Raw genomic sequence first — 26,841 nt, forward strand, 5'->3', positions numbered from 1 at the left:
CGGAAGAGAGGGTGAGAAGAGTGATATGTGAACATGATGAATTCTTATCTGTAGCTATCATTTTTTCTTTTCAAAAATAAAGCTAAAACAATAGTACTAATACATGCTGTATATTGTATTTTTTTCAGTTAGAAATATTTCAAAATTAAAAATACTTTTAATAGACACAAATGAATAAATTTGATAAACCATAGTATTATTGTAACCTAGTTTAGAAGTCTATATAATTGAACCAGTTTGTTTTTTTAAGTTCCTGTAGATTAAAAAACAAATTTTATTTTATTTCTATTACATGAAATAATTACAATGGAAAAATATGTTAATTAGAGCTACATGAAGTACCTTGGGGCTATAATATTTTTTCTATATTATGATGGAATTAAATTACTTAGAAGAAAATTAATTCTAAAGAAATGTGAAACTAAGGAATTTGAATCAATCCCTCATTTAGCATAGGCATTCAGTTTTCTAGAAGAATTTGAGCCAAATTATAAGTTAAACAAAACAACCTACAAAATAGTACAGGTGCAGATAAAATGTAAACAATTGTGGAATGGGAAACAAAGGGGTCAGATGCACCACAAATCTGAAAAGTAATTACTTTTATTAAATCTAACTTTCTAAATGGCTAAGCTAAAAATGAATTTGACTGTGTAGTTTTTGTTTGTTGCCAAAGGAAATTATGTTATGGCATTGTTGGTACCACTTATCACCAAAATTTAAGTCATCTGGGGCCTCAAAATGCACAAAATAGTAGTTTTATCACAGGACATTTCTTTTTTTGCCTTCCCTAAATCACTCATTTCTAAGGCACTCCCTGGTCAATGTGGCAGGAAATTCATTTTTGCCCTTTCAGGGTTTGCACTTAGACTGTAGGTAATTTCACATCTTCTGTGCTCTTTGTTGCAAGAAAAGTTGGCTACAGAGTAAGTAGGCCTTCTCTCAGTGGTTTTCACCAGCTTCATCACACAGACCTCCTCTGGCACCTGAAAGTCCCTGTCATTGATTACTGAGCCCTTCTGTTCCAGGGATCCCTGAGATGCCTCTCACCATTGCACCTGCCAGTCTGAAGCTCTGAGCCCACTACCATGCTTCCAGCCCTGTCTTGTGGGAAAGAGTGGATGCTTGTCCCAATCTCCCATATGCCCTGGTCTGAGCTGGCCTTCCCTCCACTTTTCTCTGGTTCTCTCTCCATGCCATCCTGCTCTGTAAGCAGGACCTCACAGGACAGGGAAATTCTTGAAAACCCAAGCTTAGGAGAATGAAGAAACAACAGTGTTGGGGAGTCATCTAAAATCCCCCCATACTAACACAACTGGTTATAGATCTATAAATAAGGGGCTAACCATTTTGTTTTTATCAAGACCCATGGTCAAACGAATCACAAACTTCTATGTGTAGCCTAAAACAAAGGATTATTTGAAGGTAGATGAGAGAATCAATACCACTCTTGTGGTTTTAGAAAACGTAAAAAAAAAAATTCTTCTTTTTTCTATATATAGGAAGAAAGACAGACTAGCAGAAAATATAACCGTTAATAAGGGAATAAGAGACTAAGTTAATTTTAATTCTGAAGTGGATATATGAGAGTACTTTATAAGAAAAATGAAGACATTTGCTATTGACAGCTGAAAAGTGACAAAGAACAAGCTAAAAGAGTGGAGGGAGAGGAAAGGGCACAGGCATAGGGTTACAACTCTGACTTTTAACTTGGAATGGAGTAAAACAAAACCATTGCAATTTGATTTTCTTGAATTATGACACTTCTGTTGGTAATGAGAGTATAGACATGACTGTCAAAGGCAAACATGTCTGATGAGGATTCTTTGCAATGGGGTTGGAGATGTCTAATAATTCTGTACTTTTTGCCTTGGTAGAAACTTATACCTTTTTCCAGACAGAAGCTAAAGAAGTTGCATTCAGATGGAGGGCTAACTTCATATTCGTTAATTTAATCAAAGCTTATTCTCTGCATATCTATATACAGTCAAAGAATAAACATTTCAGTGAAATCCTTCAATGATTGAACTTACCTGCAAAGCGAAGAAAAATCAGTTCAGTGCATCTGCTCTTGTTTATAGTAGAGGTCAGCAAACCCTTTCTAAAAATAGCCAGGGAGTATGTGTTTTCAGCTCTGTAGATTATGTAGTCTGTATCATAAGAACTCACTGTCTTTTTATTACAAAAGCAGCTGTAAACATTACATAAACTGATAGGTGTGGCTCTTTCAAGTAAAACTTAGACAAAAAAAGGAGCAGCTGCTGCATTTGGTCCATAGATCATAATTTCTAAACCTGACCTAAAATATCTCGGAGCCTGGAATATTCCATTCTTCTAGAAACTGTTACCAGAGATGCTATCAGAAAGGCACTGGGAAGTGTAAGTTGTTCAATTAATGTTTACTTATAAAAAGGACACTAGCTGATGAATTGATAGGAATGTGTCAACACTAGTATGGGACTCAAAGATGGAGTACTTATTCAGCCTTGTACTGCTTAAAAAACTAATGCATTTAGTGGTATGCACTTTTTCCACTGTGTACAGAGCATATATTTTTGAGTAATCACACACCTCTTTCACTTTCCTCTTGTCTTCTGTCCTTCAATTTTGAAAATGTGTTTTATTCATTTTTCTTCTTCATAAAGTTTTTCAGCTCATTAAAAGACACAATGAAAATTGAACTGGGATAGAGAAGGAATTAAATAGCCTCAAATAAGAACTAATAAAGAAATTCATTGCATAGAATTCATAGCGTTAGAATTTAGACTCTCTAGTGGTCAAAATTGGTTTAGAAGTCTAATCTATGGTACGTTTCGTGGTAGGCACTGTAAAGGGCATATACAAAAGAATAAGTAAGCCAGGACTCTCTTCTTTGACAGAGAACTTAGTCAAAGTCCCATTGCTTTATTGGTGAAACTGGTAGATATAAAGCAATATTTTGAAGAGTTACTTTCTTTTAATATGAATGTTGGATATTCATAGGGAAGTTTTGTCAAAAAGAAGTTAACCAAACTTAATTTTTCAGAAAGTCATTGAGGAGGGAGAATCTTTTCCTAGTCCAGTGAAACCTGTTGATAACTATCACACCTATTAGAGCCTCTGAACTCTCTCTCTCTAGTCTTCTCTCACCGCCATTATCAACAGTTTCAGCTACAGTTCTGCCCCACGTTCGCCCTTGTCAAAACTAGATTTCTTTTTTTATAGTAGTACTGGGGTTTGAACATGTGGCTTTCCACTTGCTAAGCAGGTGCTCTACCACTTGAGACATACCCCAGCCCTTTTTTGCTTTAGTTATTTTTTGGATAAGGTCTTCAATCCTCCTACCTACACCTTCTGTATAGCTGGGATTCCAGATAATTTTTTTTCTAGATAATTTTTCACCTGGCTCCAGATTTTTTTTTTCATCTTTTTCACTGAAACAAACAGTTGTGTAAATAATTACCAAAATATATTTGTTTGTTTTATAAAACTTTTTAAATGTTTTTGATGGAGAAGGAGTCAATTGATTCTATTTGGCTTAAACTGAGTATTTTGACAATATTATTATGAAAACTCCAATTCTACCTACTTTTCATTTTTAAATACTTGTCAGGAGGGAGAAAATAGTACTATGGAAAGATTACAGTCATTTGTCTTGGGTATGTTGTTCATGGCTTAAAAATAAAAACTTCAAATTTAAAATTTCAGTCTTTTTCACAACCAAAAATTGTGGCAAATTAATGTCCTCAACCTCTCTCTGATGTGGAGACCAGAGCTGAGGTGACAGTAAATCTAAGGGTAAAAATAAGGGATGGTACATATTATGGGTTTAATTTTGTCACCCAAAAAAAGATGTGTTGAAGTCCTCAATATGAGTACCTCAAAATATAACTTTCTTTTGAAACGAAGTCTTTGTCTTAGGTCAATAGGGTGGATCCAACCTAATGTGTCTGCTGCCCTTCACAATAGAGGGGAAATTTGGACACAGTTATGCACAGAAGAAAGATTGGGTGAAGAGACACAGGGAGAATGACAGCCAAGATCAGGGTACAGCGATACATCCACAAGACAAGGAATGCCACATTGACAGCACACCAACAGAAACTAAGAGACAGGCATGGCGCAGATTCTTCTTCATAGTGCCTAGGAGGAACAAACACTGCCAACAAATCATCTCTGATTTCCAGCCTGAAGTCCCAGGAGACAGTGAATTTCTGCTATTTAAGTTACCCAGTTCTTGGAACTAATGCCTAACACAGCACAGGAATGTAGAAAGAAAGAGATCAAAGATGGAGGTTGATAGGAACAGTTCTCTGTAATTTTTTAAAAAGTACTTTAAATGTTCAAGAGAGTCAAAGGTAATGAGACAATTAGGAGACTAATATGTCATGAATATTTATATATTTGAATCATCTGACTCAAACTGCTTACTATGTTCAAAGAAAATATGGGAACTAGAACTGCAGAAAATAAATTATATTTGAAGAAGGAGGAAATAAAAATTGAGATAGGAATAACACAACTGAAATAATTCAGAAGGGGTGTTTTATATCACATTTTGGAAATTGTTGAAAGGAGAAGTTGTGAATGATGAGAGGGATCAGAAAACAAGTACACATATTGCCTTACAGGAAGCCAACTGGTAGAAAATACCAATGAAATCATTGAAAGGACGGGAAGAGAGGGAGATTATCTGCCATACTTTATTTAAGGTCCCAGAGATGTGAGTGAAGTGCATGTAACTATATTATATGACCTTAAAACTATAAAATACATTTCATAAAAAGTAGAAATAGATTTTAGCCATAGTTGGAGATTTCAACTACTTTTATTTATTAATAGAGAAAATTTAAATAATACAATTATCAATTTTGACTTAATGTATGTAAAGATAATACATCAAAAAAATGCAGGATAAACATCCTTTATAAGGACCATGGAAAGTTTGTAATGATTGACCATAAATAGATTTTTAAAAACCCTCATAACATATTAAAGGACTGTAGTAATTCAGAGTGTACTCCTGATGACAATGACATTTTGATGGAAATTAATAGCATAAAATTACAAGAAAATCCACATTTGGAAACTTTAAGTTTCTTGATGTGTGTTATGATTCCCCCACGTTCATTTCTTTTTTTTCCCATGATTTCTAATTGCTTTTGTTTTTTTGTTGTTGACAGAAAGGGATGGTGTGCCTTCAGCTTACTCTCCAGTTAATCTGGAATCTTAATCATGTTTTCTGTGCTGGAATTTCTCTTCTTCCCTGGAGTCACTGCTGCATGATACTTTGTTATGTTGTTCAGGACACAATAGTCACACTGAAGAGCTGCCATTCAACATTTCCTGTACGTCCTCTTGGGTTAGAGCCTTATTATCTCCCTCTCCCTCTTTCTCTCTCTCTCCCTCCTTCTCTTTCTCATACTTTTGTTAAATAGTTTCCCAAAAGAATAAGGTAAAATTTCCAAGTTCCTATGTGTTTTGAGATATTTCTTCTGCTGTCACATTTGATTGATAATTTGTCAAATTAAGAATTCTGGTATTAGAATGATATGTTTTATAACTTTGGAGACATTGCCCCATTTTCTTCTTGCATTAAAAGAGGTAAATGAAAAATTCCATCTGTCTGCTTCTTTTATAGGTAACCTGTTTATTTACTGGGAATGTTTTTTCTTTATATACATTTTTGGGATTTTCTTGTTATCTTTGAAGTTTCAAGGTAATGAGAATTTTTCTAAGTCTAGGACATTTTTAAAAATCATATTCTTAGCACTTTTTAGGCCCTTTAAACCTAAAACCATATTTCCATCTACACTTAAGGGAAATATTCTTTTAGTTCTCTCATAATTTTCTCCCCTCAATGTTTCTTTTAAAAGATATGTTCTTGAAAGCCTTCCTAGCTGTTTTGTACTGCATCCCACAGCTGCTTCTCCGTATCTGTGCTGTGTTTTGCCTTTAAGAACAGTGGTTAGAAACAAGAGTTCTGCCCCAGATTTGCTCCATTTGAGTCTAACCTCTGTCTGTGCTTTAAATCAATAGGTACTGGTTTCTTATCTGTGCCAGCTACAGTGGCAAACACCTTGCACTTAAACTTTTACAGTTTTATAATCACATCTGCTATATATAATCCTTTAATAATGCTACCTATTATTATTCCTCCTTTTCTGATTATGCTGTAATGTACTTATTTAATTTTGTCATCCTAGCTCTCCATTGGAATTTTTTTGAATTATTGTTTAATCTTGAAGAACTCTTTCATATAACCTGATTTTTGGTTTCTTTTTGAATCTTATCTTTTTTTTAATGAATGATACCTTCTCAAATCTCTATGAGTATACTGAATCTTTTTCTAAAGTTATCTTTAATTTCCTGTATTACTAGTGTTATGTGCTGAGGGGCCAGTTTGGTCTTTTTAGTTTGTCCTATTGTCTTATGTGTCTAATGGTACTTGCTTGTGTGTTCATATTTAAGAATGGAGGACAGGTAGAAACTGAATATCTTCACTGGTTGCATAATAGGTCTTTCTCATGTGTGGGAAGCCTGGCCATATTGGGCAATAGCGTACATAAAAGTTTACACTTGAATTAAGAATAAGCATAGACCCAAAGCTGAAAGAAGAAGGCTTTGTTTAATATGTCAATACTCATGCTAAAAATCACATGGTCTCTTTAGGGAAGAAGCTTTGAATTATTCTTTGTAGGGATTAGAGCTTAGTTGTACGCTTTTGCTAGGACCAAGGAGAAAAGAATGGATAACTGGCACTGTCATTCCATGTTTAGACTATTGCTTAATCATCTTAGCTTTATTTCCAAAATTTACTTTGTTTCATCTGTTAACTTGAAGCCCAGGTTCTATGGAACCTGGATTAGCTGAGTAGCTAGTGATTTTAGAACTCTTCCTTACAGATTGATAGACTATAGGCACAGACCTGTTTTGTGAAGTGTTGTTGGAACACATCCATTCTTTTAGACATTGTCTGTGGCTGTTTTGTTGTGTAACAGCAGAATTAAGTACTTACGATCAAGATCATATAGTCTGCAGGTCTAAATACTTACTATTTGACCCTTTACATGAAATGGTGTTGCCCCTACCATACTATTTCACTTATTTTGTAACTATGAAATTTTTAACATCTCTTCTCCAATAATTATTCCCCATTTCTATTTCTTTATATTATGACTTCATTTTTCTTATATATTTATAATTTTATCTTAATGTATTGCATGAGGAACAGGAGGCATATGAAGGTGTTCCGTCTTCCATATTGAACTAAAAGCCCATTTTCTTTCATTTTAAATTCAGTGACTTTGAGAGAATTCTTAGCAAATGGCAGGATACGAAACATTGGGAATCTACCTCCTCACCTAGTGAGAAGCATTCTAGAGATTATATTGAAAGTTTACAATGTTCAGGACCCTTTCCACAAAACATCACAATTTGTACCCTGGTTGGTGATTACTGATTATTATCATGGGAGTGAAAAAAGAAAAAAAGAAACAGGTGGATAGTGGATGGCCATTGTTGCTGTTCCATCTCTCAACTGTTACAGCCCCTCTCCCCTAGCTGAAGTGAAGTCCAGAGGGTAGAGAGGACCAGCATCCTTCTCCATCTCCTCTTTCCCCCTTTTGGGAGCCAGACGTTAAAGACTAAAGCAACCACATACATAAGGAAAAATCAGAAAGTGTCCATGCACAGACACAGGTTCTGAAAAGACCTGAGAAGACTTTAAGTTTGCATCTCAGGCTAATCCTTGGTACAGAGATAGCCTACAAATTAAATCAACAAAAAGATCCTGGAAATACGTGATGGCATATCTACTACACAAAAACTTTAAAACATTTTAAATAGATTCAAGAAAATCAAAGAAAATTTAAAGAAAGTCAAGAAAACATGTCTGACCAAAAATGAAACATTAATAAAGAGCTATAACACCTAAGAAAACCCAAAAGAAAGTCTGGAACTAAAATGTATAACTGAAATGGAAAAAGAAGTCACTACAAGTATTCAAAGGCAGATGTAAGCCAAGAGAAGAATCAGAAAACTGGAAGCTAGGAAAATGGAAATCATCAAGGCAAAGGAGGAAAAAGGAAAAGATTAAAGAAAAGAAAGTAGGATGAGAGAGACCCATGAGATATCAAAAAGTGAACCAGTACACACATTGCAGGAACCCCCCAAGAGAGAAGAGAAAGAGCAAAGAATGAAGAGGCTATTTGGAGAAATAATTGCTGAAAATGTCCTAAATTTGATGAAGACATGAATATAAATATCAAAGAATCTCAACAAACTTCAAATTAAATAAACTAATGAGAGACTGAAGGCACATTCGATCAACTTGTTGAACACTAAAAGCAAAGACATATACTTAAAAGTAGCAAGACAACATCACATATAAGGGGTCATAGATAAGATTATTATCAAATTTCTCAGCAGAAACTTTGGAGACTGGAACAAAGTGGGCCAATATATCAAAATGCTAAAAAAAAAAAAATAGACAAAAGCTATTAATCAAGAATTCTACACCCATCAAAACTGTCCCTCGATGTTCCCAACTAATGTTCAGATATTCTGAGTGATATTAACATTTTCCTAACTGAAAGAAATGCTCAGAAAAGTTTTGCAAGATGAATAACATATCAGACAGTAGATTGAAGCTGCTAAGAAAAAATAAAAACATCAGTTAAGGTAAATGCATGGTCATCGTAATGGCTTGTATGGTATAATAATGCTTTATAACTCTTGCTTTATAAGTGATTTAAAGACTAATACATTAAAAGATCAATTAGTAGACTAAAGATGGTATAATCATAACTTTGGTTTATAATCCCACATTTTATTTTCTACACAATTTAGGAGTCTAAAGCATCAAAGAAATAGTGTATGCTTTGGGGCACACAGTACATAAAGGTATAATTTTGGAAAATCAAAACCAAGAAAGATTAGGCCAGCTTAACTGCATGTTATTGCAGTTAAGCTGGCCTAAATGCAAATTAGAGTGATACACTGTTATGTTAAACCCATGGGTAAGGTGTAGCTCAGTGGTAGAATGCTTGCTTAGCATATGAGAGAATAGCCATTCACTCCCCCGCACTAAAAACAAGCAAGCAAACAATAATAATAACAAAATAAGATGTTAAATTCAGAATCTATGGTAATCACAAAGAAAATAGCTGTGATATATCCAAAAGGAAATGAAGAGAGGATTTAAACATTTCACTACAAAAAACTAGCAAAATATAAAAGACAGTGTGTAAGAAATGAGTGGTGAAAAATTTAGTAGGTATTTAGAATGCAAATAGCAAAATGACATGTTCTTTCTTATCAGTAATTAACTTAAATGTAAGTGGATGAGAATGCCCAATCAAAAGACTAAGGTTGACAGAATAAATTTTAACATATCATCCAACTATTTTCTGTGTACAAGAGATTTGCTTTGATCCAAAGACACTCACCAATTGAAAGTAAAAGGATAGAAGTTGATATGGTGTACATAGAATGATCAAAGAGAGGAGCAAGATACCTTTGCTAATATTAGACAAAATAGATTTCAAGTTCAAAAAGTTTACAAGAGACAAAACAGACATTATATATCAATAAAACATTTAATGGAGCAAGTAGATAAAATAAATATGATCATACACATACCTAATAAGAAAATTGAAAAATATGAAGCAAAAATTGATAGTATTACAGGGAGATATAGAAAGTTATACAATAATATTTGGAGACTCTGATACACACTTTCAATAATGGATAGAATGGTCAGGCAGAAGATAAGTAAGGACATAGAAGATTTGAACAACACTGGCTCTAGCATTCCACCATAGCAGCACACACATTCTTCTCAAGAGCACATGCAACATTTTCTAGGATACACTGTGTCCATCAGGATACACAATCTATATCCTTCAGATACACTATCTGTTAGGCCACAAATGAAGTCTCAATAAATTTAAAAATATTGATAACCATAAAAAGTATCTTCTCTGACCACAGTGAGATAAAGTTAGAAATCAAGAATGGATATAAAACTACAAAATTCATAAATACATGGAAATTAAACCACACAGTCTTAAACAGCCAATGGTTCAAAGAAAAAAATTACAGCAAATTAGAACATAATTAATGATAAATGAAAATTAAAATGCAGTATGACAAAACTTATATGACGCAGTTAAAGCAGTGCCATGGGGGTATGTATAACTACAAATGCTTACATTCTAAACGAGAAGGATCTCATGTCACCAAACTAACTTTATAACTTAAGGAACTAGAAAAAAACCCGACTACCCTCAAAACTAGCAGAATAAAGGTAATAATAAATGTTAGATCAGACCAACAGAGAAAAAGAAATGAAATTAAGAAAAATCAATGAAATTAAGAGCTGGTTCTTTGGACTGAGAAAATAAAAGAGAAGACCCAAGTTATTAAATCAAATGAAGGTGGAGACATTATTACCAATTCTACAGAAATAAAAAGAATTATAAGAGAGTACCATGGATAGTTGAATGCCAAAAACCTGGATAACTTACATGAAAAAGACAAATTTCTAGAACACATAATGTACAAAAACTAAATCAGGAAAATTTAGAAAATCTAAGTTGACTGTTGCAACAAAGAAATGTAAGAGGTGCTCAAACAGCTTTTGCTGAAAAGCACTGACTCCTTACTTGGGCCTACAAATTAATTAAAAACAGGAGAAGCTTGGCATCCCTGCCTCCATTTTGTATCTGTCTTTGCTTTAAGCCATTCTCTTATAGTCACTTTACAATCACCTTGGATTCCAGAAAAGACAGACCTGATAACATCTTTATGACAAGGGACCAGAGCCACCTGTTGCCACTCTCCCGGTGATGACAATTCATATCCCAAGCCAGACTAATCCTCTCAAACAGGAAACAGATTACTTCCTCCAGGTGATAATTTCCCAAAACTTGACCAGAACAACTGCCTGACCAAGACTGCTCTGCCAGTTTTTAACCACACTGTGAATGAGGCTGTTTAACTATGCATACCTTTGTTCCCTATCCCCAGTTCTTTTGTCTATTTAAACCTTTAGCTCACATCTGTACCCCAAAGATGGCTGAGGACAAACTGATTGTTTGCTCTGCCTCTTCCTACAGCATGTCCCAAGCCATGTAATTAATCTCCTTTCTCTGTCTCCACCATGACTCTTTTTTAGGGGTGGGTAGCTGGACCTGGCATATGGAATCCCAGGAGTTTGGGCATTGGGTCCAAAACTCTGGTTTCAGAAAAGCCCTAAGTCTAATTAATGACTTCACTGCTGAATTCTACCAAATATTTAAAAAATCAATACCAACCTTTCTCAAACTTTTTCAAAAAATTGAAGTGCAAATGTACATTCTAACTGATTCTTTGAGGCTAGCATTACCCTGATGCCTGCCAAACATCATTAGAAAAGAAAACTACAGACCAAATATTTTATTAACATTAATGCAGAAACTTCAACAAAGTACTAACAAACCAAATTCAGCAGCATATTAAAAGAATTATACAGCATAATCAAGTAGGATTTATTCCTACAATGAAGGATGTTTGACCATATGAAAAATTGATCAATACAACACATCCAACTAACAGAATGAAAGAGAAAAACACACATCATCATTCACCTGATGTAGAATAAGCACTTACAAAACTCAGCATCATTCCATGGTAAACATTTTCAACCAACTAGGAACAGAAGGAAACCTCCTCAACATAATAAGAGCCATATGTAAAAACCTGCAAACATCCACATGCAGTTGTGAAAGACTGAAAGCTTCCCTCAACAACTGTTTTGAAGATGTATGGCAGTTTCTTCAAAAAGTAAAATAGAATTGCCATATGATGCAGTAATTCCACTTCTAGTATATATGCAAAATATTTGAAGATAGAGTCTCAAAGAGATATTTATGTATGCATGTTCATAGCAGAATTACCCACAATAGCTAAAACATGGAAGCAAGCAAAGTGTCCATCAGTAGGTGAATCAATCAGTAGCCCATGGAATACACATACAACAGAATATTATTTGGCATTAGAAAAAAAATTAGCTCCTGCTCCTCCCGCCACCGCTGCCACCCTGAGTCACTGCCTGTGCAGCTCTGGCTGCCTGGCTCCCAGTACTAGCTGCCAATATTTGGAGTTCTTGCAACATGCCAGACATTGACAACAAAGAACAGCCTGAACTTGATCAAGAATTGGATGATGTTGAAGAAGTAGTAGAAGAAGAAACTGGTGAAGAAACAAAAATCAAAGCGTGTCAGCTGACTGTTCAGATGATGCAAAATCCTCAGAGTCTTGCAGCCCTTCAAGAAAGACTTGATGGTCTGGTAGAAACACAAACAGGATACATTGAAAGCTTGCCTAGCGTAGTTAAAAAATGAGTGAATGCTCTCAAAAACCTTCAAGTTAAATGCGCACAAATAGAAGCCAAATTCTATGAAAAAGTTCATGATCTCAAAAGGAAGTATGCTGATCTCTACCAGTTTCTATTTGATAAGCGATTTGAGATGATTAATGCGATTTATTCTTCTACCTATGAAAGAAGAATGTGAATGGAAACCTGATGATGAAGATGAAGTTTCTGAGGAGCTGAAAGAAAAGGCCAAGATTGAAGATGAGAAAAAGGTTGAAGAAAAAGAAGACCCTAAAGGAATTCCCGAATTTTGGTTGACTGTTTTTAAGAATGTTGACTTGCTCAGTGACATGGTTCAGGAACACGATGAACCTATTTTGAGGCACTTGAAAGATATTAAAGTAAAGTTCTCAGATGCTGGCCAGCCTATGAGTTTTATCCTAGAATTTCACTTTGAACCCAATGAATATTTCACAAATGAAGCATTGACAAAGACATATAGGATGAGGTTAGAACCAGACGATTCTGATCCCTTTTCTTTTGATGGGTGAGAAATTATGGTCTGTACAGGGTGCCAAATCGATTGGAAAAAGGGAAAGAATGTCACTTTGAAAACCATTAAGAAGAAGCAGAAACACAAGAGACACGGAACAGTTTGTACTGTGACTAATACGGTTTCCAATGACTCTTTCTTTAATTGTTTTGCCCGTCCTGAAGTTCCTGAGAGTGGAGATCTGGATGATGATTCCAAAGCTATCCTTGCTGCAGACTTTGAAATTGGTCAGTTTTTGTGTGAGTGTATAATCCCAAGACCAGTGTTATACTTTACTGGAGAAGCTATTGAAGATAATGATGATAACTATGGTGAAGAAGGGGAAGAAGCAGATGAAGAAGGGGAAGAAGGAGGAGATGAGGAAAATGATCCAGACTATGACCTGAAGAAGGATCAAAACCCAGAAGAAAGCAAGCAGCAGTGAAGCAGGATGTGTGGCCTTGAGGATAACCTGTGCTGGTCTACCTTCTGCTTTCCTGAAAATTATGAAATTGTGTCATTTGATGAGCCTATTTCAAGTTTTTTGTTGTTTGTTTGCTTATTTTTTTTCAGCCTAAAATAAAAATGTCATCCAAAAAAAAAAAAAAAGAAATTCTAGCAAATGCTACAACATGATAAACTTTGAGTGCCTTATGCTAAGAAATAAGCTAGTCACAAAAGGATAAATACTGTATGGTTCCATTTATATGGTTCCATTTATATGAGATACTTTATGCTAGTCAAAATTATAAAGAAAGACTAGACTGGTGGATGAGAAGGGTTAGCTAGAAGGGGAAGAGTGAGTTAATTTTAATTTTAGTATGTACACAATTTCATTTTACATGAAAGAAAGAGTTCTGGAAATGGATGTTGGTAATGATTGCACACTATTATGAACATATTTAATACCATGGAACAATATACTTAAAACTAGGTATGTTTTATGTTATGTGCATTTTACCACTATAAAAAATTGAAAAAATAGGCAATCTACAGATTAGGCAAAAGCATACATAAATCTTATGAATGGCAGAAGACTAGATCCAAAGAACTCTCAAAACTCAATGTTAAAAGTACAATCTAATTAGAAATAGACAAAAGATATGTTACCTATGACAATATGCAGACTGTAAATACTCTTCAACATAATTAGCCATTAGAGAAATGCAAATAAAATCACAATGAAATATTACACACCTTTCAGAGTGGCTAAGAAATGTAAACAACATCATAGATGACATGGAAGAATTAGATTACTCATACTTCACTGGTGGCCTGTAAAATGATACAACCCCCTTGGAAAACTGTTCATTTTAAAACAAAAAATAGATTTACCCTAAGGCCCAGCAATTGTACTCATAAGGGCATTTCCCTTAAAGACAAACCCTTATTTTCACACAGAAACTCATAAACAAATGCTTCTACAGCTTTGTTAGTAATAATCCTAAGCTGGAAACTACCCCAATGTTTTGCAGTGGATAGTGTCAAAGTAAGGTCCATGCTTACATAGGCTATGACTTAGCACTTACAAGGAATGGACTGTTGATTATGCTACAACTTGCATGAACCTCGAGAGAATTATGCTGCATGGAAAAAATCTCAAAAGCTCACATACTATCTGATTCTCTGTATATAACATCTTGAAATCAAATAATATGGAGATAAAGAAGAGACTGTTTTTGCCAGGAATTAGGAAGAGATGCAGATGTGGTAGGATGAGAAACCCTTGTGGCAATGGCAAAATTAAATACTTCAATTCTGATGATGTTTCCTTGAAGCTACCCACATGACAAAATTGCTTAGAACTACAGACAAACACATACATGAATGCATGTATAACTGGTGAAATCTACTCAACCTCTATGCATTGTACTAATGTTGACTTCCTGGTTTTGATATGGTACTATTGTCATACAAGACATTAACATCAGAGGAGGTTGGGTGAAGGGCATAATAGAAATTCCTATACATTTCTTTGGGACTTCCTATAAATTCCACTTTTTTACATTTAAAAATTCAATGAGTTCAATGTTTGGGGAGTATTCTTTTTCATCATTTCTACTTCCCAAATCTATACCCTTGACTTATTTTTACTCTTCTTATTTCTCTATTATTCTTAAAGTTACTGCCTCTCTCTTGGTTTCTCTGTTTTTGCTAATATTCCACCTTTCTTTTGGTGGTGCCTTGTATATGCTAGGCAAATGCTGTACCACTGAGTTACATTCCTAGCTCCTAACAGGAGACTATAGGTCCTCCTGCCTCTGCCTCCTAAGTATGGGATTATTGACATACACCACCATGCCTGGCTCATTCTTTTTGATCGATGGCTTTCCTTATATAAAGATTAATTGATTGGATTCAAAGTTGCTTACATCAATTGTCTTCAGATGACCATTTGAAGCATTATATCACCTTTTCTATAAAATTTAGAGAAAAGGAATTCAGCCTTCTTCCTATTTATACCTTTATAACTTCTTATACTTTCTGGAGGACTTGGAGATTTCATCAAGTAAGTTATTTTTAAGAAACTCATTGAATCCTACTAAACAATAGTTAGGAATGATTAGCTATTAGAAAGGTGTTTTGTGAAATTTTCTATTTTTCTAGCCACCTAGTTTACTATATATGAGAGTCACACATCAGTCAACATTATTCCTCGTTATCTGTCGTGGAGATAACATTCAATGTGGTGGAGCCATCATTGAATACATTGGCTACATTTGGTTCAGATTCACTGTGGATTTCAGTGCTCTTTCTCTGATTCTTATTACTCTTTAGAAAATTAAGGGCTGTGTACTCACTACCTTCACGTCATTGGGATGGGGTAAAGATCAATGAGATGTGTTTGTAACCCACTTTCAGGATGTCAAATAGATATCCTTTATTAATATACACGTCCTAAGAGACATTTCAGCTTTGTGCCTTGTTTTGTACAACTTGTTTGTGGTAAATGGAATAGGGATTCTGTCCTTGTTGCTATCATTCAGCTGTGCTTGGGACAGAAATCCTGAATCTACTAATACTTGTATAAGAGCTCTGAGAGCAGAGGTACTACAATTCATGTGGCCAAAGGTAAAGAATCCCTGGTTGGAAGTGGGTGCTTGTAGCTCACGCTTGTATTCTTTGCTACACGGGAGGCTGAGATTCAGAGGATCATGGTCCCCGGCCAGCCTGGGCCAAAAGTTTGTGAGGTCCTATCTCAATGGAACAAAGCTGGGTGTGGTGGTACGTGCCTGCCATCCCACCGACTATGGAAGCATAAGATAGAAGGATCATGATCCAGGCCTGACTGGGGAAAAAAAAAAATAAGAGACTCTATCTCCTAAATAACCAGAGACAAAAGGGCTACAGTCATGCATGCACAAGTGGTAAAGCACCTGCCTAAAAAGCACAAAGCCCTGAGTTCAACCTCCAGTACCACACACACAGGATGTATAAAACCAGAAATAAGCTTGACAGCACATTAACAACCAAAATTTAGTCTAAGACATATAAATTAATCATTTCTTATAATAAAAAAATCATGAAGGCTATTAATGTCTAAGACAATAAAATGGGAATGAATATGAAAAGGGAGACCTGGCTTATCAGCTCTGTACTGGTTTTAGCTTAGGTTTAAGTTTTTGTGACAAGCAAAGTCCTACTGCACCCCATTCCATCTCATGTGGGGTGTTTTAATATAAATCTGGATAGCTACAACTTTCTGCTTATAAAGATTTGTGTGTATGTCTGTTCACATAGTACACAGGTAGCAGATATAATTAACTCTACTGTTGAGAAAAAGAGCACTACTACTTTTTTATAAAGGTATAAAAAAGTTTTAATCATTTGGTCACCATGTAGGCATTTATACAGTTTAATCACACAGACCAATCAAATGCCAGGCCATTTGTAACAAAGAAGTCAGCTAAACCAAAAGTCATTAGATGTAGATCTCCTTAGATATGCATATATAATCATGCTAAAATCATATTAAATTTTTTATTGGCTCCATTAGGAATTGCACAATGTGTGTGAGTATGCATCTATATGTATGATTTAATTGGGTGTATTATATGTCATGCCACGGTTTTCAAATAGATTCTTTTTCATGTTTGTGGGAGTTAGTTAAGAAAATAATGAATAGCATAAACAAATAGAATATTTTAGCCCTGTGATGAGCACATTTTAAAAAATTCTGCTATAGCTTAAAAGAGCCAGGAAATTTAATTTTCAGTACATTGAAAGGATTAAAACTAGAAATAAGAATGCTTCTCAGTTGATAACACTGCAAAGCTTATCCTTTGTTTCATTGATTTTACTTTCTAACAGCAATCTTAAATAAAAATATACTTATATCACTTGCATCTTGAGAGAAGAATATATGGAAATAGAATTAATGTTAATAGATAACCTAAAATATATGTTTTGTAAGATCAGGTATGAAATCTCACAGTACTTTATTAATATTAATCATTTATTCTAAGTGAACTTGAGGTGCAACTGGTCATGGTTTAGTTCTTCTTCTATCTCCTATAAGATATAAAGAAATGTAATGCTTTTATTTTTTAAATAATAATACTTCTCTTGGGCTTCCTTAAGGGTTTGCTTGAAATGTTTTGCATTTGCTTGTTATTTACTAATGTGTGTGAATGAAAAGAGCCAAAGGTAATGGAACTCTCAGGGAGACAGATGACCTCAATGAACTGGTCTAGTTCTGAGACCAACTGGTCTAGTTCTAGAGACCATTGTTAAACTGATGCTGCTGGACAGGGTGAGGCCTGAATTATGGTAAAGTATATCATAAAGATTTTAAAAATAATTTAGGCATGCTTTTTTTAAAAACCTGAAAAAAAGTAAGAGACAGGGAATAGGTTTTGAAACCATGCATTATTAAAAAAACATGGAAATATATTACATGCCCTTTATCTTAATTCTGTAAAAATTAAGCAAGTATAACAAGAACGTTAAATATGATATAATTTTTAAAAAGCCAAAACATTTCTTTAATTGTGAAAATTAGCTGGATATGGTGGTATCTACCTACAATCCAAGGCTTAGGCAGAAGTATAGAATTCGAGGCCATCCTGTACAATATTGTGAGACTTTGCCTCAAAAAAAAAAAAGAAAGAAAATTAAAGAGTGGTAAGTGAATAACTGTAACAAATACTAAAACATGTTAAGACTAAAATATTTAAAATAAAACTCATACTTAAAATAATTGATATCCATGCATGGTTTGTGCCATGTAATGGATAAAATAGAATTTCTAGAAATACATCCAAGTATTTATGAGAATCTATGAGTATACACTAACATGGTATTTTAGATAACTGGGAAATAAAATTTTAGATAAATTATTTTGAAAAAGTTCATGAAATATCTAAGGAAAGAATAAAGCTATACATCTACTTAAAATCTATTACTAAAATAATTTTGATATCAGCCAGAACATTTTATACATAAATTAAACAATAAAATTATAGAATAAAAATAGCTAAATCAGTATAGGTGAAATGTAAAAAAGACACAAAGTCAAGAAGTCATAAAAAAATACATTTTTACAGTTAAATGTACATACTTTTTATTTATATATAATTTACATTTATAACTTGTAATAAACTGTATGATTTCTTGTCTCTATATTGTATCTCCTTTCAAAAGAGTGCTATGAAATACCATCTTCCTGGTTGTTCTCTTCCTGGTTAAATACCATCAACCCTGGGACTGGTCCTAACTCATTTGACAGCACTTGAAAGAGTTATAGAAGCACAACTTTACACTTCTTCTAGTAAGACTCACTGTTTGTTCCATACTAGATTGGTTTGCTGGTTCCATGAGTAGTTGGGCTCTGGATTTTGTGATCAACACCTGTTCTTTTTTCAAAGTGTTTTATTCCCTGTCCTTTCTCACAGCCAGTGTGAAGTGACTTGGGGGTCTCTCTTTATATTCAGACATGAAACATAGCCCCATATTTCTCCTGAAAATAATTACAGAAGTGTGTTTTAAACAAATGTAGTTATTTAAAAAATTATAAAGACTAGAATCTAGATAAAGAATGAAGGTAATTATTAATCCTAGCCAAAATGAGGAAGCCATAAAGAGATGGAAGAAAAGCATCTTTGCTGGCAAGTTATTGAGAAGTCTGCTGCTCTATCTTTTTGAATTCTTAGCTGAGGTGGATGTGATTTTGCATTCGCATTTTGAAGTGTAAGCCTTTTGAGGGACCCTATTCCAGAAAATAGTTCAATGAATTTATACACAAAATTAGAGTAGGAGGGAATGTTTATTTAGAGAGTCATGTACAGGTCAGGGATCCTGACATTGGAGCTTCATTACCTCAATGTTAAATATACCTCTGTTACCATAGTAAGTATATGATTTATTGTACACCTTTCATTAACCCTTAACCATACACTGTCAGATTTTCCTATTTTACTTTCTGTGCCTAGACCTAAATTCCAGGAGAGCATTTTTAAAGTTAATCCTCTTCTTCCTGTCTTATTATGTTCCTCACCTGTGATCATCTTTCTGGTGCTGAGAGGTATTCAAGTGGTTGAGTGACCACTTCTTCTGGAAAGAACAATTATCTTTCAAAGTGGTAGCTAATAAATAGCTAAATGTTTCTGTAGATGTTTTAAACCTAATTAACAAATTGAATATGACTGAGTCAGTGCGTGACATTGACTCAAGGGCTTATTTACATAAGGAATAATTACTCTTTTTTTAACATAAGTTAGTTTCTTCTTAATACAATCAACCTATTCTGAAGATCTCCTAAGGAACAATTGAATTAATGCCACAGAGTGACCAGTCTTTGTATTCTAAAAAAAAAAGGTGCCAAACTTATGTCATTATCTTTGTCTGTCATCATTTTGATCATTGTAGTGTCATTACTGATAAATTTTTGCACCATCATTTTGTCTCAGATATAAATGTAGATGTGGGTTTTCTTCAGCTGTCCTTGCCTTCTTCCTTATTAAAAAATTACCCATGTGGAAAATTAAAAAGAAAGCAAAGCTAACTATAAAATTACAACTCACAAGCACTCTGACAATTTGCAATTTTCATAACTATTAAGAATGCACTCCCTATGGACTGCAGCATAGATGAGATAGGCTTTGGTTTTGCAGGAGCTCCAAATCAGTCCTTCTCTCAACCCTAGGAGACATAACAATAGTAAAGAACAGAAAATGACATTGGAACAACCTTGGACTAATCTTTATTTATTATTTTTTAAATGATTAATGATTTTTTCTAATGGTAATATAAATGTATACCAAGACACTACATTTAAAAGCATTGTGAAAATTTGAATTTATAATCATTACTTCTTTGCCATGAACATGTTGGCATTTATTATCCTTTATCCTTTTGTTACCATTGTCCAACTAAGCTCTATTAGCATTTAGCACAACACAGATGAGTATGAAAATACTTAGAGGTGGGCAGTTGTCCATGCTGAAATGTATTCAGTTGTACAATTGAAGCACAAGAAACATTAGGTGAAAGTATCAAGGGTTACCATGAAGGACCCCAGCTTCTACAATTTGCCAGTCTAAATCCAGCCACAGTCCCAAGACCTTACATGCCTTATTTTTGACTAAAGACAAAGCAACTAAATAATATTGTTTATTAACCAAATGAGGAGTAAAATTTGGCTGATATATTGCATATCATTCTCTATTTCATGATGATGATAGATGGGCCTTGAGATCAAGAGGTCAGTGTAAGGAAAATTTCATCATGGAGGCAGATCTATAATGGATCCAGAGCAAGGGTCACAGGTTGAGCAGACTGGATAGTAGAATGGGCACTCAGAGCTAGACTGCAAGTGTGAGTCCTGAATCACCAAGCACTTAGTGTGATCTGATAGCAAGTTTCTCCATTCTTCTGTCCTTAATGCCTCTTCTGCTCTGATATAGGATGACAATGACACTCCTGTTTTGTTTGGAATTTGAATAAATGGATGGAAGGAAGAATGACTATTTCAAACAATAGAGGATGTTGTATATTTGTGAATATATATAGATGTGAAGGGAAAAAAACATGATTTAAGGGTCTCCATGCAATTTTATAGCTAGAAAAAAGAATCCAACAATAAATGCTCCAGTACTTGGTGGGTAATGTGGAAAACTTAGAAGTCATAAAGTGGTGCTCTACTCCAGCTTATAGATGTGCAGCTTTCCAGTTTGACAGATGCAGTGTAGACAGTCACTTATTGTAACACATAATTGGAATACAAAAACTTATATCCTTTCTTTTTTTAAATTCAACTTTTTGAGGTAATTGTAGATTCACATGCAGTTGTATAAAATAATGCAGAGAAATCTCACATCTTTTTACCCGATAGTAATATGAAAGTACAGAGTACAGTATCACAATGATGATATCAACATTGACACACTCAAGAGTTCTCCTTTTATAGCCATATCTTCTTCCTCTCATTCTGTTTCCTCTCTCATCCTTTAACTCCTGGTAATCAGTAATTAATTTTTTATCAAGAAAATTATGTAATTGGAGTCATACAGTGTACAATGATTTGTGATTGGCTTTTTGTCATTCAACATAATTATCTAGAGATTAACCCAAGTTGCTGCACATATAAATACTTTTTCTGAATGGTCCAGTTTGTTTAGCCATTTGCCTACTGAGGGACATCTAGGTGTTTCCAGTTCTTGTCTATTATGAGTAAGTCTGACATGAGCATCTATGTCCACATTTTTGTGTACCCCAAGTCTTCGTTTTTCAGGGTAAATGTCCAGGAGTGCAAGCATCTGACCATTGCTTGCTTATTTTCTTTAAGGAAATTGCACTAAAGACTGTTTTCCACAGTGGCCATGCTATTTTTCATTTTCATCAGCAGTGTACAGTTTCTCAGTGGCATCCCCATCATTTGGTGTTGTCACTACTCTATTTTACCTGTTCTAATAAGTGTGTAGAAATATATCATTTTGATTTTAACGGTCATTTCCACAGTGACTAATGATGTTGAACATCTTTTCATGTTATTATCTTTTTTTTGTAATTATTCATTTATTTACATGTGCATACATTGTTTGGGTCATTCCCCCCCCACCCCATCCCCCTCTCTGTGTGTCTGTTTCTGACAATAACATGCATCTTTTTTTTTCCTTTTTGTGGTATTCGAAATTGAACCCAAGGCCTTCTGCATCCTAGACAAGCACTCTATTACTTCAGTCACACCCATAGTACTGTTTTGTTTGCTTGTTTATTTTTCTTTTTGAAGACAGGTCTTATTACCTTTGTCTAGGCTGGCGTCAAACTTGTTATCCTCCTGCCTCTGCCTCCCAAGTAGCTGGGATTACATGCATGTACAACCACACCCATCTACCATGCAATCTTGATTACTGTGACTATGTAATAATTTTGAAATCAAGCAGACTCCTATTTTATTCTCTTTTTAAAAATTGTTTAAGCTATTCTAGTTTCTTTGTATGTTGCTATTCTAATTTCTTTTTGAAAATGTGTATTTTTGAATTAGGCAAGTCCTGATGATGTACTGGCAAGGGTTACAGGGAACATGATTTGTCACTGGTAGGTAAAGTATAAACTGTAGGATTTTGGTGGATACTCTACTGAGTTGAGGAAGTCCTAGTTTTATTTTTCTGAGAACTTTAATCATGGATGTGCATTGAATTTCATCAAAAGCTTTTTCTACATTGATTTGATCATTTGATTTTTCCCTCTTTGGCTTGTTTAATATGGTAGATTATATTAGTTGATTTTCAAATATTAAATAAGACTTACATTCCTGGAATAAATCCTTTATGGTCATGTTGTATAATTTTTTATATATTGCCTAATTCTATTTGCTAATATTTTGCTAAGGATTCTTGCTTCTACATTAATGAAGGATTCTATAGCATTATTTTTTGCTGCTTTTGCTTTTTTTATGTTTTAGTTTTAAGTGTCTTTGCCTAATTCTTGCTTCTACATTTATGAAGGATTCTATAGCATTATTTTTTGCTGCTTTAGCTTTTTTATGTTTTGATTTTAAGTGTCTTTGCCTAATTTTGGTATCAGGTTAATACCAACCTTATAATATCAGTTGGAAAATGTTCTCCCTCATCTATTTTATGGAACAAATTGTGTATATTTCTGATTAATTATTAAAAAGTTTGGTAGAATTCTTCAGGATACTAACTTGGCCTAAAGACTTGGTGGGGAGGGGGTCAAAATGATGAATTAATTTTTTTTAATAGATAGAGTTATTCAAATTATATATTTCATATTGGGTGCATTGGGGTAGTAGTTTGTGTTTTTGAAGGAATAATCCATTTCATGTAAGTTATTAATATTTTAAATATTTTGTTCAGAGTTTTTATAGTATTTTATATTATCCTTTTTGCTGTCTGTAGGGTCTATAGTACTTGCTCCCATTTCTCTCCTGAAGGTAGTCTCTTTTTCTTATCAGTCTTGCTAAAGGTTTGTCAATTTTATGTTATAATGTCAAAGAACCAACTTTTTGTATAGATGATTTTCTTTGTCATTTGTCTGTTTTCAATTTTATTGTTTTCTACTGTTATGTTTATTATATCCTTCTCTTTGCTTTGGATTTACTTCATCTTCTTTTCTGAGGGCCTAGAATTGAGAACTAGAATTGAGCATTGATATGATCCTTTCCCTCTTTTCTGATACATAAATTAAGTACTATGAATTTCTCTTTCACCCCTTATTTCTGCATGTCCCACAAATATTGTTATTTTGTATTTTAATTTTTATTCAGTTCAGTGAGCTTTAATTTTTTTTTTCCTGTGAGACCTCTTTAACTCATGGATTATTTAGAAGTGTAGTGTTTAGCTTCCAAGTGTTTGGGCAGTTTGCTGTTATCTTTCTCTTATGAATTTCTAGGTTGAGTCAATAGGGGTCAAAAACAAACTGTATTATTTCAATTATTTTAAATTTGTTGATGTTTGTATTGTATCCCTGAATATAGTATGTCTTGGCATATGTTCCACAGAAACTTGAAAAGCAGTTCTACAGATGTGATTTGCTCCTATTTATTGGTGTTATTGAATTTGTCTATATCCTTGCTGATTTCCCATCTAGTATTATCAGTTTATGAGAAAGCAAGGTTGGGATTTCCCAAATATATCTGTACATTTCGTCTCTTTCAGTTCCATCACTTTTTGCCTCATATATTCTGCTGCTCTGTTTTTTGGTGAATGTATTTGTATGATTGTTACTCATCCTTGATGGATTAACCCATTGTAATTACACAGTGTCCTTTCTGTTTTCCAGTAAATTTCCTTGCTCTAATATCGAACTCCCTTGAAGTTAAAATACCCACTTCTCCCATTGATTAATATTAACATCATATATTTTTTCATTCCTTTACTTCCTACTTTCTATATTCCTATATTTGAAGTGAATTTCTTATAAACAGCATACTGCTGGGTCATGTTGTTGGGTCCACCTTTCCAATCTCTGAATTTTAATTGATATATTTAGACAACTTACACTAAATGTAATTACTGAAATGTTAGGGCTTAAACTTGCCATTTTGTTTTTGTTCTCTTTTTTCTTTCTCAGTTTAACACTGCTTAAAGATGAATGTTTGATTTGTCTAAAATGTTTTTAAATGGGTTACTTTGTGCAGCTTTTTAGTGGTGATTCTATGTATTGTATTATAAACATACGTGGTCTGCTGCCATCATCATTCCACTGATAGTGCAGAACCCTTTCCTTTCTCTGTCCCTTTAACTTCTTTAGGCTGTCTGATAATTTTGACAAATATTTTCCTCACATACCTATAGAACTATATCTGATAGTGTTATAATTTTTTGCTCCCACCTTTAAACTTAATTTAGAAAACACAAGAAAAAATATGTATTTTATTAATTCATATTTTTACTGTTTGTATTCTTTCTTCCTTTTATTCTGTCTTCATATCCTTCCTGTTCAGAGAACTTCATCTGTGACTCTTTAAGGATAGTTCTGGTGACAAAGGCTCTCAGTTTTCCCTCATCTGAGATAATCTTGATTTCTATGACATTTCTGCAGGATATAGAAGTCTGTGTTGACATTTCTTCACACACTTAAAAATTATGCCACTTTTGTTAGACCTGTTTGGTTTCTCATAAAGAATTTGAGTCATTGCACTTGCTTCTCTGCTATAGATAAAGTGTCATTTCTTTCTGGTTGCTTTCAAGTTTTTTTCTTTGTTTTCTTTTTTCAGAATTTTGACTATGCTTTGTCTTGGCATGAATTTCTTTGAACCTATCCTGTTTGGGTTTGTTCAGCTTCTCAAATCTATATATTTGCATGATTTTTTTTTGTCAAATGTGAGACATTCTCAGCTATTATTTCTTTGAATTCACCATCTATCTCCTCTTTTCAGACTTGAATGGCATGAATGTCAGGTCTTCTTTTATAGTTCCACAGGTCTTAGTGGCTTTAGTCTTGTTTTTCACAGTTGTTTTCTCTGTGTTCTTCAAATGGGTAATTTCTATTACTCCATTTTTAAATTCATTAATTTTTCCCATTCTGTTATTGAGCCCATCCATTGAGATTTTAACTTTAGTTACTGGGTTTTTCAATTATAATATTTACATTTGATTATTGTTATATTCTTTTATATGAACTTGTAAATTTTTTCCACTGTTTCAAAATTGCTCATAACATTATTTTATTTTATTGCTTCTCAGTATTGAGGTTTGAACTTAGGACCTTGCTGAACTCAGGGAAGGTGTTTTATCACTTTGATCATATCCCCAGCCTCATTATATTATTTTTATAACAGTTTTTAAATCTGTTGGATAATTCTAACATTTCTGTAACTGACATGAGTATCTACTGATGGTCTTTTTTCATTGATGTTGGGATTTTCGACTTGGTGTGAGTAGAGATTTTCAATAGAAATGTAGACATTTTGTGTATTTTTGTTATGAGACTCTGGATATTTTTTATACCCTTTGTTTTAGCTGATTTCTTCTGACACTGCTCAATTACAGGGTGCATTACCTTGTTCCTGCCACATCAGGGTAGAAATCCAGGATTCTTCCTTATTGTTTATTCACTCAGAGAGTAGTGGGACTCCTTATTACTGCTGAAGGAAGATGGGGTGTCTAGCTATTCATGAGGCTTCTTCTGTTACACCCATGAGGTAAGGAAGCATCTGTTTGCCCCTTCCTATGTGACCTCCCAGATAGGGGGAAGATAGCTGTGAGCCCCTGGGTTGTGGTGAAGCTGACTCCACATGGCTTCTTCTGATCTTTTACTAGCGGTGGGGGAAAGTCTAGGATTCAAATGGAGTCTCCACTGATAGTACAGGGCTGGGTTCATTGCACCAAGCTAGAATGAAAACTCTCAACTCCCAATTCAGCCTTCTCTGACTCCACCTCAGTGAAGATGTTGGCATGCCTCATTACAGCCTGTCTGAGAAAGAGTCTAAATTCCCTGCAGAACTTTTCCTGATGTCGGGGGTGGGAGTTGTCTGGATTCTGGAGTGTTTATTTGGTATAGAATGTCATTATAAAAAAGCATTGATCTTAGCCAGTTGTGATGATGCCTGCCTGTAATCCCAGCACTTGGGAAACTGATGTGGGAAGACCTTGAGTTTGAGGCCAGCTTGAGCTACATAGAAAGGCCTTGTCTCCAAATAATAATGAAAGCATTTATCTTGTTTGCATGTCCCCTCCCTGGTTCTTTTGAAGAGATAATAGGCTTTGAGGAAGGGAAGCTAGGTTTCTGTGCTCAGGATCATTTCAGACTTACTTGGTGTCTCTTTGGCCCTATTTCTGGGATACATACAGTAGAAAATAACCCCAGAAACCCTGTCATTCTCATTGCTTGAGTCCTGAAGGTCTCTGGCTGGCTTCCCTTTTCTCCAGTTTTTCAGAGAAATTTTTCAAACCTATCTGTACTTTCTCTTTCCAGAAGCCAACATTGTTCATTTTGTTATCACCATTTACAATTTCCCTCATGAGAAACAGATTGTTTTCTATCTGGTTCATTGTAACTCTTTTCC

At 34.3% G+C, this 26,841-nt stretch overlaps 1 protein-coding gene and 1 pseudogene across 10 annotated transcripts in view; both read left to right on the forward strand.

Annotated features, from left to right (window-relative positions):
* The window catches only part of Rbms3 (RNA binding motif single stranded interacting protein 3), a 1,393,896-nt gene that overhangs the window by 449,149 nt on the left and 917,906 nt on the right, over positions 1–26,841 (forward strand). The gene's annotated exons all lie outside the window — the stretch shown is intronic.
* On the forward strand, positions 12,117–13,492 carry LOC109676874 (nucleosome assembly protein 1-like 1; annotated as a pseudogene).

Source organism: Castor canadensis, chromosome 5 (assembly GCF_047511655.1).
Source record: "Castor canadensis chromosome 5, mCasCan1.hap1v2, whole genome shotgun sequence".
NCBI lineage: Eukaryota > Metazoa > Chordata > Mammalia > Rodentia > Castoridae > Castor > Castor canadensis.